Source organism: Salvelinus sp. IW2-2015, unplaced genomic scaffold, assembly GCF_002910315.2.
Source record: "Salvelinus sp. IW2-2015 unplaced genomic scaffold, ASM291031v2 Un_scaffold4304, whole genome shotgun sequence".
Classification (NCBI taxonomy): Eukaryota; Metazoa; Chordata; class Actinopteri; order Salmoniformes; family Salmonidae; genus Salvelinus; species Salvelinus sp. IW2-2015.
In genome coordinates this window covers 20,531-37,691 of record NW_019945575.1, presented here as the reverse complement: position 1 = coordinate 37,691, position 17,161 = coordinate 20,531, and the positions used below count along the sequence as shown (strand labels likewise).

The following is a 17,161-nucleotide window of genomic DNA, read 5'->3' as shown; positions in this document are numbered from 1 at the left end:
GAGAGGTAGAGGAGGGTGGAGGAGGGGGGAAGGTAAGGAGGGTGGTTGGGTGGAAGTAGGAGGGTGGGGGTGGGGAAGGTAGAGGAGGGTGAGTGGGAGGTAGGTGAGGGTGGGGGCGGAAGGTAGAGGAGGGTGGTGGAGTGGGGGAAGGTAGAGGAGTGAGGAGTGGAGGAGAGGAGGTGGTGGAGTGGGGAAGGTAGAGGAGGGTGGTGGAGTGGGAAGGTAGAGGAGGTGGAGGAGTGGGGGAGTAGAAGGAGGGTGGTGAGTGGGGAGGTAGAGGAGGGTGGTGGATGGGGGAGGTAGAGGAGGTGTTGAGAGAGTGGGGGAAGGTAGAGGAGGGTGCGAAGAGTGTGAGGGTAGAGGGGAAGGTAGGAGGAGGGTGGGGAATGAGGAGTAGTGGGGGAAGTAGAGGAGGGGGAGGAGTGGGGAGGTTAGAGAGGCTGGAGGTGGAGGGAGAGGCGGGGGAGGCTGAAGAGGTAGGTAGGCGGGAGGGGAATGGGTAGAGTGAGAGTAGGAGGGGTAGGTAGAGGGAGGGTGGCGACGATGGGGGAAGGTAGAGGAGGGTGGAAGAGTCGGGGAAGGTAGAGGATCGGTGGAAGAGTGGAAGGTAGAGGAGGGGGGAAGGTAGAGGACAGGTAGAGGAGTTGGGAGTGGGGAAGTAAAGGGAGGTGGTGGGGAAGGTAGAGGAGGTGTGGTGGAGTGGGGATAGTAGAGGAGGGTGAACGGTGGAAGCTGTAGAGAGGGGGAAGGAAGAATAGAGAGGGTGTGGAGTGGGAGGTTTAGGAGCGTGGGGAAGTGAGGGAAGGTAGAGGAGGTGGGATGGGGAAGTAAGGGAGGGGAGGAGTGGGGGAAGGAAGGAGGTGGGAGTGGGGAGTAGAGCGGACGGGTGAGGCTAGTGGGGAGTAGAGGAGCGTGAGAGAGTGGGGAAGGCTAGAGGAGGTGGAGATGGAATGGAGGGGTAGCAGGAGGGGAAGGTAGAGGAGGTGAGGAGTGGAGGTAGAGGAGGGAAAGTATTTTTGCGTGAGGTAGGGGAGGTAAGGAAGGTAGATGGAGGTGGCTGGAGTGGGGAAGGTAAGGAGAGGTGGTGGAGTGGGGGAAGGTAGAGGAGGGTGGCTGGAGGGGGGAAGGTAAGTAGGTATGGATGTGGGGGAAGGTCAGAGGAGGGGACGGAGTGGGAAGGTGAGGAGGGGAGGAGTGGGGTAAGGTAGAGGAGGGTGGAGGAGTGGGGAAGGAGCGAGGAGTAAGGTAGGGAGAAAAGCTGAGGGGTTCACTCAAAATGGCAATATAAACATTTGTGCGTGGCTGGTGGTGTTTGGTGTTGGATTGTAGTGTGTGAGTGTGTGTGGGGTGTGTGTCTCTGTCACCTTGTATGATTTTACCTGGGCTCTCCTTTGAACCAGAGTTCGCTCTGAGGACGAAGGCTAACTCGTCAACTCTGTCCGTACGAAGATGATGATGTACATACAGGTCCCTCCATGACAGACCTGGCCGCTGCACGCTATAGACCCAGAGCTCTGTCGTCGTTGGGCTTCAGGAAGTTGTGCTCGCCTGCACAAACCTATCAGCAAACACAGGGACAGTCAGTCAACGATCAGTCAGTCAGTCAGCTCAACAAGTGGGACAGTCAGTTCAGTCAACGAGTGGTCAGTCCAGTCACACGAGTGGTCATGTCAGTCCAAACGAGTGGGTCAGTCAGTCAGTACAGTCCAGCAGTCTGGGAGTGGGTCATCAGAGTCAGTGATGAGTGAGTGGGTCGTCAGTCAGTCGGGGATGAGTGAGTGGGTCATCATTGGGATGAGTGAGTGCGCGTCATCAGTGGCATGAGTGACGTGGGTCAGTCAGTGGATGAGTGAGTGGGTCAGTCAAGTGGATGGAGTGAGTGGGCATCAGTGGATAGTGACGTGGGTCAGTCAGGTCGTCAGTGGATGATTGAGTGGGTCAAGTCAGTCAGTCAGGGAATGAGTGAGTGGTCAGTCAGTCAGTGGATGAGTGCAGGGCGTCAGTCAGTCAGCTGGATGACGTGAGTGGCGGTCAGTCGTCAGTGATGAGTGAGTGGTAGTCAGTCAGTGATGAGTGAAGTGGGTCATCAGTGGCCTCCAAGCATCATCAAGTCCAGCGGGTTCAATCATCAGTCAATCATGGGTCAGTCGTGGGTGGTCAAGTCTGTGTGTCAGTCAGTCAGTCGGTTCAAGAGGGTCAGTCGGTTCAGTGGGTCAGTCCAATCAGTGGGTCAGGTCAGTCGGTCTCGTCAGTGGGTCATCGGCAGTGGTCAGTCAAATCAGTGGGTCAGTCAGTCGGTCAGCGGTCGTCAGTGGGTTCAGTCGTCAGGGGTCAGCTCGCGTCAGGGCGTCAGTCAATCAGTCAGTGGGTCAGTCAGTCAGTGGGTGCAGTCAGTCGGCCAGCGGGTCAGGTCTCAGTCCAGTGGGTTCAGTCAGCGGGTGCTCAGTCCCATCGGCATCCGGGTCTAGTCAGTCAGCGGGTCATCAGTTCAGCGGGGTCAGTCGTCAGGAAGTCCAGTCAGTCAGCGGCGTCAGTCATCAGACAGTGGTCAGTCATCAGACAGTGGGTCAGTCAGTCCAGACAGTGGGTCAGTCAGTGTTTTAATATATCATAATTACAGCTGTGGGGGTATGTCACAGTTTTAATATATCATAATTACAGCTGTGGGGGTATGTCACAGTTTTAATATATCTGCTCTTTTTGAGGTGTGTCATTTTCTAAAGGGCGTCTGCTTGTTAGTCATATCTTTATAATTATTCTGATAATAGCTTTAGAATGAATAACTACATCATATTTACTTTCACTGGAAACTACCTCAGTTGACCTTTCCATATTTAATTTACCAAGACCTTTAGATACATAATCAAATCTCTATGATCTCTGTCTGTCTCTCTCTCTCTGTCTGTCTCTCTCTCTCTCTCTGTTTGTCTCTCTCTCTCTGTCTGTCTCTCTCTCTCTCTCTGTCTCTCTCTCTGTCTGTCTCTCTGTCTGTCTCTCTGTCTGTCTCTCTGTCTGTCTCTCTGTCTCTCTGTCTCTGTCTGTCTCTGTCTATCTCTCTCTGTCTCTGTCTCTCTCTCTCCCAGAGAACATTGGCAGCAGATAAGAATGAAATCCTGTTTTCTGAGTTTGATATCAATTACAACAAGGAGCCTCTGGTCCACAGGAAAGGAACAGCCCTAATCTGAGAAGGTGAGATCTCAGGCTGTGTCCTTAATGCACCCTATTCCCTACATAGAGCCTCTTGTCAGAAGTAGTGGACTATATAGAGAATAGGATGCCACTTCAGATACATTCATAGAAACACGTCCAGGCTTGTGTGTGAGGGTGGTAGGTAGCCTAGTGGTTAAGAGCGTTTGGCCAGTAAGTGAAATGCCACTGGTGCGAATCCCAAAGATGACTAGGTGAAAAATCTGCCGATGTGCGCTTGAGCAAAGCACTTAACCCTAATTGCTCCAGGGTCGCCGGCAATAATGGCTGATCCCTGGTCGTGAGCCCATTCCAAGGGTGTCTGGGGGAGTGGGATATGCAAAAAAACAATTTCCAATTTACACGTGTATAATAAATGTGTGAAGTAGGACAAATGGAAGCACCCAACTAATAATTATTCTTATGATGGTTAACCCCATCCTTTGCTTCTCTCAAACTCTACCCTCCCTCCCTCCCTCCCTCCCTCCCTCTCTCCCTCTGTCCCAGCTGGAAGAAACAGTGACCACGAGTGTGAAGCTCCCCAACGAGGAGGAGGAGGAGCCAGTGGCACGAACCAGGAGGCGTGTCAGTGCCCACCGCTGTGACGTCATAGGGGACGAGTTCTGGGAGGAACACCCCAACATTCTAGAAGACGACTGCTGAAAACGTTTCCTAGAGGAGCAGAAACCTGCACAGTGGTTAACGTTGAACATGGACAGAGTCTAGGGGGAGTTTGTACTTCTATATGCTCCTGCTGTGGGATGGAGAGGGTTGGAAGCTGTCAGGGACTGTATGGATACTCTTAATCACTAACTGTCAGCGGGGGCATAACTCAAACACCATCATGCTCTTTGCTCATGTACTGTATACAAATATTTTAAATACGGCCTGTCTTATGTCTGGAAACATTAAACCAAGAGAATGTGTATTGTTGATAATGTTTTGCCGGTGGTGATGCTGGCATATTATGTCATCATAATAAACTAGTAGGCTTACTGTTGGGTGTGTGGGCATGTGCCAGTTAACCAGAGATAGATCTGCTTGTCACACTGAGAAGCAATGTACTGATCATTGTCTCCACTGACGTGCAGCATGTCTTGCTTGTTTTTGAAAAATCTCAACTGAGATTTTATGTTGGTTGGGTGTTTTTCTCACTGATGGAGTCTTCTGATCAAAGTCTCACTTGAGAAGCATGTCTGATCATATATCGTCACTGTGAAGCATGTCTGATCTATTATGTCTCACGTGAAAGCATGTCTGTCATTATGTTCTCTACTGTGAAGCATGTCTGGACATATGTCTCACTGAGAAGCATGTCTGTCATATGTCTCACTGAAGCATGTCTGATCATATGCTCACTGAGAAGCATGTCTGATCATATGTCTCACTGAGAAGCATGTTCTGATCATATGTCTCACTGAGAGCATGTCTGATCATATGTCTCACTGAAAGCATGTCTGATCATATGGCTCACTGAGAAGCATGGCATCATATGTCTCACTGAGAAGCTTCTGATCATGTCTCACTGGAGCATGTCTGATCATATGTTCTCACTGAGAAGCATGTTATCATATGTCTCACTGAGAAGCATGTCTAATCATAAGTCTCACTGAGAAGCATGTCTGATCAAGTCTCATGTCTCCACGGAGAGCATGTCTGATCATTGTCTCACTGAGAAGCATGTCTGAGTCATTGTCTCACTAGAAGCATGTCTGATGTCATGTCTCACAGAAGCATGCTGATCATATGTCTCACTGAGAGAGCATCTCTGATCATGTCTCACTGAAAGCATGTCTGATCATATTCTACCTGAGAAGCATGTCTGATCATGTCTCATGAGAAGCATGTCTGATCATATGTCTCACTGAGAAGCATGTCTGATTATGTCTCACTGAGAAGCATGTCTGATCATATGTCTCACTGAGAAGCAATGTCTGATTCATGTCTCACTGAAGAAAGCATGTCTGATCATATGTCTCACTGAGAAGCATGTCTGATCCATATGTCTCACTGAGAAGCATGTCTGATCTCAATGTCTCACTGAGAAGCATGTCTGATCAATGTCTCACGTGGAAGCATGTCTGATCAAATGTCTCACTGAGAAGCATGTCTGATCATATGTCTCACTGAGAAGCATGTCTGATCATATGTCTCACTGAGAAGCATTCTGATCATATGTCTCACTGAGAAGCATGTCTGATCATCATATGTCTCACTGAGAACACTGTATATGTCTCACTGAGAGAGCATGTCTGATCATATGTCTCACGAGAAGCATTCTGATCATATGTCTCACTGAGAAGCATGTCTAATCATATGTCTCACCGAGAAGCATCTCTGATCATAGTCTCACTGAGAAGCATGTCTAATCATATTCTCCACTGAGAACTCTCTGATCACCTCTGCCTACTCCACATCCTGAACCTTGCCCCACATCTCTGATCACCTCTGGCTCCCTCCACCATCTCACCTCTGGCCTTCCATCATCTCTGATCACCTCTAGCCTCCTCTCCACATCTCTGATCACCTCTGGCTCCTCCACATCTCTATCATCTGGCTCCTCCACTCTGATCACCTCTGGCTCCTCCACATCTCTGATCACCTCTGGCGCCTCCACATCTCTGACACCTCTGGCTCTCCACATCTCTGATCACCTCTGGCTCCTCCACATCTCTGATCACCTCTGGCTCCTCACAATCTCTGATCACCTCTGGCTCCTCCACATCTCTGCACCTCTGGCTCCTCCACATCTCTGATCACCTCTGGCTCCTCCACATCTCTGATCACTCTGGCTCCTCCACATCTCTGATCACCTCTGGCTCCTCCACATCACTCTGTCCACTCTCTGATCACCTCTGCTCCTCCACATCTCTGATCACCTCTGGCTCCTCTATTTGCAGCTGCTTTTGGCACTTAATCTTCCTTGTGGGTGTGAACTTAATTTCAAATCTCACCATTTCAATTCACCAAGGACAATTCCGTGTCTTTGAATATTAAGTTTCACCCTGTGTTTCCATGATTCCCAGCAGGTTCAGTGCGGTTGCTGCGTGCGGTGGCTTTTAACGAATCACAAGAAATCAATAACTGACCAATAAATACTGGTGTTTTGGTGCAGAGTTCCTTTTAGAAGAGCGAAGCACACTCTCGGCTGTGTGCCACTGCGCACTAGACACTTCTAATGTTATCACACACACTTGACACTTCTAATATTATCACACACTAGACACTCTAAATATCACACACTACACTTCTAATATTATCACACACTAGACACTTCTAATGTTATCACACACTAGACACTTCTAATGTATCAACACTAGACACTTCTAATATTATCACACACTAGACACTTCTAATATTTTCACACACTAGACACTTCTAATTTATCAGACACGAGACACTATCAATAATATTATCAGACACGAGACACTTCTAATATTATCAGACACGAGACACTTCTAATATTATCAGACACTAGACAACTTCTAATGTTTATCACACACTAGACACATTCAATATCTATCAGACACTTCTAATTATCACACCACTAGACACTTCTAATATTCATCAGGACACTAGACACTTCTAATATTATCAGACACTGGACACTCTCTAATATTATCACACACTAGACACTTCTAATATTATCAGACCTACTCAAACCACATCCACCTGACTGTGTGACATGTTCAACACACAGTGGCTGATAAATGTATAATAGTTGGGCCATGTTAATGCTTTTGGTGGGACAGAGCAAAAACAAGATGAAACCTAGTTTCTGAGGTACAGTATCATCATACACAAGACTGGTACAGTAGGCCTACAGCATTCAGATTGCCCTCCACTACCATGCCTGCACAGAGATGGTGCCGACCCCAGCATGGGCATGGCATGCTGTACTGTACACTACCTGTCTCTCTGCCAAGAAACCACCTGTGTGCTCACAATGACTCACCCAGGGGGCCCACAGCCATATGGGCCCTGGTCAAAAGCAGTGCACTATATAGGGAATAGGGTGCTTTTAGGACATAGGCTGAGCTGTGTGACAGAATTCATCTTTAGTATAAATGTTTTATAGTATTGCCATGACACGTTCTGTATTTTAGAACATTCACATTCGCCTATCATATGACATAGAATGTGTAAAAAATAGAAGATCATGTATTATTTTTGTATATGGTAACGCATACGTGTTAGGGCTACCAATAAACAATATCTAGTCTTCAACCGTTTTCAAAACCGATAGGCTCACAGAAATCGTTGGCGCGTCTCAGTCGAGCGGCCGGGTGCAAGCACGACCAGTTAGTTATAGTGTAGATGGGAGTGGCTGAAAATGAAAGAGGGAACTGAATGAAACAGAAGAGATGCGCTCTGCCTCTGTGGAAGCAACCCGAGCAGACAGAGCAATAGAGTGCTATTGTCGTCAACACATTTAGCCGCCGCATAGGATATGTCGACAGGCAGCTATTATTTGTCCATTGCATATGCATTTTTTTTTGTATAGATTTTTGCTAGTAATTACATTGTCCGGTTTAAATTTTAACGCTTTATTTTAGCATGAGTCCAGGAGAACGGTTAACCCGATTTGATCTGAGTTCTGTATATTCCGGTCTGAGTCTGTATTTGATTGTCGTTATATGCTGTGTTGGGTCTTTTGTATCCAATCAACACGCTGCTGGCGGTAAGTCTGTTTATTCGTTACAATAATCAGTAAGTTAATGCATGGAAATTTCATTTTTCTGGATGGCTGATAAATATTTAATGATCATTTATTTTGAACTGTGCATAATGTTAGTTCACTCAGCCCGTTTGCGTTTACTGCTGTTTTAAGTCTTATTTAGTCTTTCTTAGAATAGGCTGTTGTGAATGTTCCCATTCATAACATACGCATGTTTTCTAGTGCAGTCTATTATTTTGACAACTTCTCAAAGAATGTACTGACGTCAGTTTTATATATAGTCAACTACAGAACTTCCTGTTGGCTACCTGTAGAAAGTGCTCCTGTTTTACCTCATGATAAGCTGTTGCCCATACTATTTACCAAGTGAGTTTTCATCTGTACTGAACACAAATACAAACGCAACATCCAACAATTTCAAAGATTCAAATTGAATTGAAAGATTCAAACTGAATTTAAATTACATTTATTGGGCCATTACTGGGAATACAGATATGCATCTGTTGTTCACAGATACCTTTTTAAAAAGTAGGGTGGCAGTGGATCAGAAAACCAGTCAGTACCTGGTGTAACCACCATATGCCTCATGCAGCGCAACACATCTCCCTTACAAAGAGTGGATCAGGCTGTTGATTGTGGAATGATGTCCCACCCCTCTTCAATGGCTGTCTGAAATTGGTGGATATTGACGAGAACTGGAACGCGCTGTGGTACACGTCAATCCAGAGCATCCCAAACATGCTCAAAGGGTGACATGTCTGGTGAGTATGCAGGCAATGGAAGAACTGGGACATTTCCACTTCCAGGAAGTGTGTACAGATCCTTGCGACATGGGGCCGTGCATTATCATGCTGAAACACGACGTAGTGGTGACGGATGACTGGTACGACACTGAGACTCAGGATCTCGTCACGGTATCTCTGTGCATTTCAAATTGCTCATACAATAACCCCACCGCCAACGCACTCTGTTCACAACGTTGACATCAGCAAACTGCTCGCCCACACTATGCCATACACATGGTCTGTGGTTGTGAGGCCGGTTGGACGTACTGCCAAATTCTCTAAAATGATGTTGGAGGCAGCTTATGGTAGAGAAATTAACATTAAATTCTCTTGCAACAACTCTGGTGGAAATTCCTGCAGTTAGCATGCCAATTGCACTCTCCCTCAAAACTGGAGACATCTGTGGTGTTGTGTGACAAAACTACACATTTTAGAGTGGATTTTTATTGTCCCCAGCACAAAGTGCACCTGTGTGATGATCATGCTTTTAAATCAGTTTCTTGATATGCCACACCTGTCAGGTGGCTGGATTATCTTGGCAAAGGATAAATCCTCACTAGCAGTGATGTAAACAAATTTGTGCACAAAATGTAAGAGAAATAAGCTTTTTGTGTGTATTGAACATTTTGGGGAACTTTTATTTCAGCTCATAAAACATGGGACCAAAACTTTACATGCTTTTATATTTTTGTTCAGTGTATATTTTTCATGCTGTCTATTTACCACAACAATCCGAGACTGTACTCAACGAGCTGTATAGAGCCCCACAGTGGAGGTATCATAATACCCATAAAACCTAGCAGTCAAACAGGAAAATGGTTCCAATTGTTTTTCCAACATTCATTTTTCCCATAGGGAATTTTAGAAAACTTTTAAATAAGTGTTTTGTGTAGGCTTACCCTGGCGTGACGTTTTGATAACCAGGTAAATCTCTCTCAGACAAGGTGACTTTCATCAATATATTCGTCTTTATTTACTCTCTGATTCTAAAATGCTAATTAGCATCAAAGTAGACATCATGCAAAACTACAAATCCCTACAAGCTCCTGCATGTCATCTCTAGCTGCTGCCTTTTCTATTTAAAACTTGCACAAGAGTTCACAAAATTGTCAATTTAAAGAAATGTTGGCAATTTATTCATTACTAAATTTAGCTCGCATTAGATAGTTAATCCAGAGATTCTTACCTTTGCCGCGATTCGGCAGTCTCATCCAGATCATCATGGCATTTATAGTTATTTTTGATAGCCACATTAGCAGCTAATTTGCATTTAATTTTGGGGGGGGGTAAATACAGGCGAATATATTGAGAAGTCACCTTGTCCTAGAGAGATTTACACGGTTATCAAAACGTCACACCAGTGTAAGCCTACTCTTATTTTAAGTGTTTCTCAAATGTGTGGTGAAAAAATGACAGGACCATTTCCTTGTTTGACCGCTAGGTTTTATGGGTATTATGACTCATACTGTGGAACTCTATAGGGTCATAAGCAAACAAGAGCATGCTCATCCAAAGGTGGTGCTCCGAGTGGCCTGTGATTTTAATGCAGAAATACTGAAATCTGTTTTAGCTAATATCTACCAGCATGTCACATATGCAACTCTAGATCATCTTTACTCCACACAGAAATGCATACATAGCTCTCCCTCGCCCTCCTTTGGGCAAATCTGACCATAAGTCCATCCTCCTGATTCCTGCTTACAAGCAAAACCTCAAACAGGAAGTTTCGCTGACACTCTCAATATGGAAGTAGTCCAATGAAGCAGATGCTAAGCTACAAGACTATTCTCGAGCGCAGACTGGAATATGTTCTGGGATTCATCCAATGGCATTGAGGAGTTTACCGCATCAGTCACCGGCTTCATTAATAAGTGCATCAACAACATTGTTCCCACAGTGACCGTACGTATATATCCCAACCAGAAGCTATGGATTAAAGGCAACATCCGCACTGAGCTAAAGGCGCTTTCAAGGAGTGGGACACTAATCTGGACGCTTATTAAAAAATCCTGCTAAGCCCTCCGACTAATCATCAAACAGGAAAAGCGTCAATACAGGACTAAGCTCGTCAGATGTGGCAGGGCTTGCAAACTATCACGGATTTCAAAGGGAAACCCAGCCACGAGCTTCCCAGTGACTCAAGCCTACCAGACGAGCTAAATACATTCTGTGCTCGCTTCGAGGCAAGCAACACTGAACCATGAATGAGAGCACTAGCTGTTCTGGACGACTGTGTGATCATGCTCTCTGTAGCCGATGAGTAAGAGCTTTAAACAGGTTAACATTCACAAGGCCGCAGGGCCAGACTAATTACCAGGACATGTACTCAGCTGACCAGCTGGCAAGTGTATTCACTGACATTTTCAACCTCTCCCTGACCCAGTCTGTAATGCCTACATGTTTCAAGCAGACCACCATAGTCCCTGTGCCCAAGAATGCTAAGGTAACCTGTCGAAATGACTATCGAAACCATATTACTCACATCTGTAGCTATGAAATGCTTTGGCTCACATCAACACCATCATCTCAGATGGACCCACTCCAATTCACATACCACCCCAACAGATCCACAGATTACGCAATCTCTATTGCACTCCACACTGTGTTTTCCAACCTGGAAAAGAGGAACACCTGTGAGATTACTGTTCATTGACTACAGCTCAGCATTCAACACCATAGTGCCTCCAATCTCATCACTAAGCTAAGGACCCTGGAACTGAACACCTCCATCTGCAACTGGATCCTGGACACTCTGATGGGCCGCCCCCAGGGGGTGAGGGTAGGCAACAACACATCTGTGACTGTGTGGCCGCGCACGACTCCAACACCATCATTAAGTTTGCAGATGACATGACAGTGGTAGGCCTGATCAACAACGACAATGAGACAACCTATAGGGAGGAGGTCAGAGACCTGACAGTGTGGTGCCAGAACAACAACGTGAGCAAGATATGAGCAAAACAAAGGAGCTGATCATGGACAACAGGAAATGTAAGGCCCACATTCACATCGACAGGGCTGTAGTGGAGCAGGTCGAGACCTTCAAGATCCTCGGTGTCCATATCACTAAGGATCTATCATGGTCAACACACACCAAAACATCCATGAAAAGGGCACGACAACGCCTTTTCCCCTTCAGGATCTTCCAATTGGCTCATTTATCCCCCCTCCTCTCCCCTATAACTATTCCCCAGGTTGTTGCTGTAAATGAAAATGTGTTCGCAGTCAATTTATCTGGTAAAATTAGGGTTAAAAAATAAATGAAATTATAAAGGAGGGCAAAAAGATTTGGCATTGGCGTTCAGATCCTCAAAAAGTTATTCAGCTGCACCATCGAGAGCATCTTGACCGGATGCATCACCGCTTGGTATGGCAACTGCTACAGAGGGTAGTGTGTACAGCCCAGTACATCACTGGGGGCGAGCTTCCTGCCATCCAGGACCTCTATAGCAGGCGGTGTCAGAGGAAGGCCCTACAAATTGTAAAAGACTCCAGCCACCCAAGTCATAGACTGTTCTTTCTACTACTGTACGGCAAGCGGTACCGACGCACCAAGTTTGAAACCAACAGGACCCCAAACAGTTTCTACCCCCAAGCCATAAGACCGTTAAATAGTTAAAGCTGCATTATGTCATTTTTTTGGGCGACCTGACCAAATTCACATAGAAATCTTAGTTATAGATCTATCATTTGCATTGAAAGCAAGTCTAAGAAGCGGTTCTATGTGCGCTATCTATATGCTTACCATTCTTAAGTTTATTTTTTGGGTCTTTTACTTCTGGTTCTGTACACCAGCTTCAAACAGCTGAAAAATACAATATTTTTGGTTATTGAAAAAATATTTCACATTATTTAGATGGTACAATGATTCTCTTGTTTTTTCCAAATAAACTGAAATTAAGAGAACTATTATAATTTTAGCAACTAGGAATTGGCAGAGCAATTTCTGCATATTGCACCTTTAACCAAAAAGCCGGACTATCGGCATTGACCCGTTTTTGCATAAACCTTTTGGAGTCATCACATACGCTACTGCTGCTGTTTATTATCTGTCACTCTATTCCTAGTTTATATATACATACCTATCTCAATTACCTCGTACCCCTGCACATCGACTTTGTACTGGTACCCCGTGTTTATAGACAAGTTATCGTTACTCATTGTGTATTTATTATTATGTGCTTTATTTTTCTATTATTTCGCTATTTTCTTTCTCCCTGCATTGTTGGGAAGTAAGTAAACATTTCACTGTTAGTCTACACCTGTTGTTTTACAAAGCATGTGACTAATAAATATGCATTTAATTATATTTTGCAATGACTACACAAGCTTGTTTTATTATATTTTATCAGGAGACGTCATATTAAAATCTCCTACTGCCCCTATTGACATGGTTGTAATTCCTGTGTGTAGAGAAGCAGAGATCGAGCCCTCAGGAGAACAACCACAGAATAGAACACCTAGAGAGATATGAGATTACATATCCACACTGGCTGCAGCCTGCAAGACACAGGAGGTCCATCCATGGAGAGAAGGTGAGATCCTATCACTGACATTACCTACTAACTCAGAGAGACATACATGGTTGTCCTCTAAAATAGCACAACACATTTCACACGTTACATGTTAGAGAGATATAATGCTAGAGAGATATAATGTTAGAGAGATATAATATTAGAGAGATATAATGCTAGAGAGATATAATGCTAGAGAGATATAATATTAGAGAGATATACATGCCTAGAGGAGATATAATGCTAGAGAGATATAATGCCTAGAGAGATATTAATATATTAGAGAGAACTAAATATTAGAGAGATATAATGTCTAGAGAGATATAATATTATTTTTTTTGAGAGATAATTAAGAGAATATAATCTAGGAGATATAATGCTATTTTTTATTTAAGAAATAAAATTAAAAGAGATATAATATTAGAGAATAAAAAAAGCAGATATAATATTAGAGAGATATAATGTTTAGAGAGATATGTAAGATATTAATGGTCTAGATATAATTGAGCAATAAGGCCTGAGGTGTGTGGTATATGGCCAACATACTACAACTAAGGGCTGTTCTTACGCTCGACGCATCGCAGAGTGCCTGACATACCCCTTATTGGCCATATACCACAAACCCCTGAAGTGCCTTTTTACTATATATAACTGGTCTACTAAATATAGAGCAGTAAAAATACATGTTTTATCATACCCATGGTATATGGTCTGATATACCACGGTTGTCAGCCAATTAGCGTTCAGGGCTCGAACCACCCAGTTTATAATGTTAGAATATAATGCTGGTGAGATATTATTCTATTTCTCTGGTTTTCTCCCCAGCAGCACCCGTCTGAGGCAGAGGTCCTCATCACAGCTGAGGGAGAGGAGATGACCCTCCGTCTGCACAGGAATGAGTAAGAACCTTACTGTACTATATATACTGTACGCATAACATACTGGTTTACAAACATACTGTACTTATAGCATAACGTACCGTACTATACATAACGTACTGTACTATACCATACATACTGTACTATACATAACATACTGTACTATACCATAACATACTGTGTTATCCTTACATACTGTACTATACCATACTGTACTGTACATAACATACTGTGTTATACCATAACATACTGTACTTACATAACTACTTTACTATACCATAACATACTGTAACTATACCATAACATACTGTGTTATACCATAACATACTGTACTATACCATACTGTACTGTACATAACATACTGTGTTATACCATAACATACGTACTATACCATAACATACTGTATATACCATAACATACTTACTACCAATAACATACTGTACTATACCTAACAGACTGTACTGTATATACAAAGTCATACATTGTTGGTGACGGAGGGGAAGCTTTGTTAGGAAGCACAGTAGCACACACACACACACACAGTCTCAAACCTCATCATTCAGGCTTCCCATATGTTTGAGTTTAGTTAGACAGATGTCAAAGTGAACATCTGTTGCATAAGGATGGAGGGAAGAGAGGATGGAGGGAGGGAGAGGGGGATGGAGTAGAGAAAGATAGAGGGTTCACCTAAAACCTAAACACCCAAGGGGAAACAGGAAGTGACTATCTTGTCCTTCTGTTCGACTTCCTATCAGTTGAAGGTGATATGGACAGATGAATCCTGGGGATCAGAGGAAAGGACATAGAGGAAAGGATGTGTGTGTGTCAACATTGATGCTGTAACAGCTAACGTCACACATTGACCCGTGCACAATGTCTCAGCTCATCTGGCTAACAACACAATGACTCTGAGTCCCTCTGGCCGCAGGGGAGGGTTTACATTGACTTCCAGGGAGCAGCAGACGTCCACCTTTAGAGAGGAATATCATTCTTTGAAATTAGATGAGAGGTACTATTTTACTGAGGTTGTGCTTTAGTAATCTGACTGCTCAACATCCTCAGAGAAACCTTTAGTAATCTGACTGCTCAACATCCTCAGAGGAACCTTTAATAATCTGACTACTCAACATCCTCAGAGGAACCTTTAAGAATCTGACTGCCCTCAACATCCTCAGACGAACCTTTAGTAATCTGACTGCTCAACATCCTTTAAGTAATCTGACTGCTCAACATCCTCAGAGGAACCTTAAGTAATCTGACCTGCTTCCTCTACATCTCAGAGGAACCTTAAGTAATCTGACTGCTCAACATCCTTTAGTAATCTGACTGCTCAACATCCTCAGAGGAACCTTAAGTAATCTGACTGCTCAGCATCCTCAGAGGAACCTTTAGTAATCTGACTGCTCAACATCCTCAGAGGAACCTTTAGTAATCTGACTGCTCTACATCTCAGAGGAACCTTAAGTAATCTGACTGCTCAACATCCTTTAGTAATCTGACTGCTCAACATCCTCAGAGGAACCTTAAGTAATCTGACTGCTCAACATCCTTAGTAATCTGACTGCTCAACATCCTCAGAGGAACCTTTAGTAATCTGACTGCTCAACATTCTTTAGTATCTGACTGCCATCATCCTCAGAGAAACCTTTAAGTAATCTGACTGCTCAACATCCTCAGAGAAACCTTTAGTAATCTGACTGCTTCAACATCCTCAGAGGAACCTTTTTATAATCTGACTGCTCAACATCCTTTAGTAATCTGACTGCTCACATCCTCAGAGAAACCTTTAGTAATCTGACTGCTCAACTCCTTCAGAGAAACCATTTAGTAATCTGACTGCTCAACATCCTTTAGTAATCTGACTGCTCAACATCCCTCAGAGGAACTTTAGTAATCTGACTGCTCAACATCCTTTAGTAATCTGACTGCTCAACATCCTCAGAGGAACCTCTTAGTAATCTGACTGCTCAACATTCTTTAGTAATCTGACTGCTCAACATCCTTTAGTAATTCTGACTGCTCAACATTCTTTAGTAATCTGACTGCTCAACATCCTTTAGTAATCTGACTGCTCATCATCCTACAGAAACCTTTAGTAATCTGACTGCCTCAACATCCTCAGAGAAACCTTTAGTAATCTGACTGCTCAACATCCTTTAGTAATCTGACTGCTCAACATCCTCAGAGGAAACTTTAGTAATCTGACTGCTCAACATCCTTTAGTAATCTGACTGCTCAACATCCTCAGAGAACCTTAGTAATCTGACTGCTCAACATTCTTTAGTAAATCTGACTGCTCAACATCCTTTAGTAATCTGACCTCACTTCCCTTGCCACATATCTCTTTAGTAAATCTAGACTGCTATCTCAACATCCTTTAGTAATCTGACTGCTCACATCTCAGAGGAACCTTAGTAATCTGACTGCTCTCATCCTTAGAACTATTAATCTGACTGCTCAACATCCTTAGTAATCTGACTGCTCAACATCCTCAGAGGAACTTTAGTAATCTGACGCAATCTCCACACATATTCTTAGTAATCTGACTGCTCACACATTCTTTAATCTGACTGCTCAACATCCCTTTAGTAATTCTGCCACTGCTCAAACATCTTTAGTAATCTGACTGCTCATACCTTTAGCTAATGATTATCCTCCAGATGAAACCTTTAGTAATCTGACTGCTCAACATCCTCAGAGGAACCTTTTTGTCAACTTGTGTCGTGAGTTAGTAGCATCTTACGTGTGGTATTTGTGTTTGTTCAATTAAATCTATATATCCTCTGGTGTGTATTAATGCGAAACAAACTTTTTTAATCGTTGTTCAGTTCACCCACAGGGCCTTCTATATAGTCTCCATTCTTTGTTGAGTTATAGTAACTGAATCCTTCTGTGTTTCTTCTCGAGACAGAATCCCTACAAGGAGAGACAACCCTGATTTTTCTAATTCAAAAAGCTTAGTTTAATTCCAACAAAACATAACACTGACATTCGAGACCTATCTCTGTAATCTGACTTGGTCCCTCAACATTCTGTTTACTATCTCATGTCCATGCTCAACATCCTTTAGTTAATTAGCTTGACTGTAGTAGGTAAGCTAATGCAACCATTGACAACCTC

General features: G+C 43.8%; 2 long non-coding RNA genes across 2 annotated transcripts; both read left to right on the top strand.

The window, feature by feature from the left end:
* Positions 1–3,081: 3,081 nt before the first annotated feature.
* LOC112077121 (uncharacterized) lies at positions 3,082–4,112 on the top strand. Its single transcript, XR_002895334.2, has 2 exons — positions 3,082–3,189; positions 3,694–4,112. It is a non-coding gene; the product is annotated as an uncharacterized lncRNA (long non-coding RNA).
* Positions 4,113–7,507: 3,395 nt separating this feature from the next.
* Positions 7,508–14,063, top strand: LOC139026283 (uncharacterized). The gene is made up of 3 exons (XR_011478047.1): positions 7,508–7,867; positions 13,063–13,184; positions 13,989–14,063. It is a non-coding gene; the product is annotated as an uncharacterized lncRNA (long non-coding RNA).
* The last annotated feature ends 3,098 nt before the right edge of the window (positions 14,064–17,161 follow it).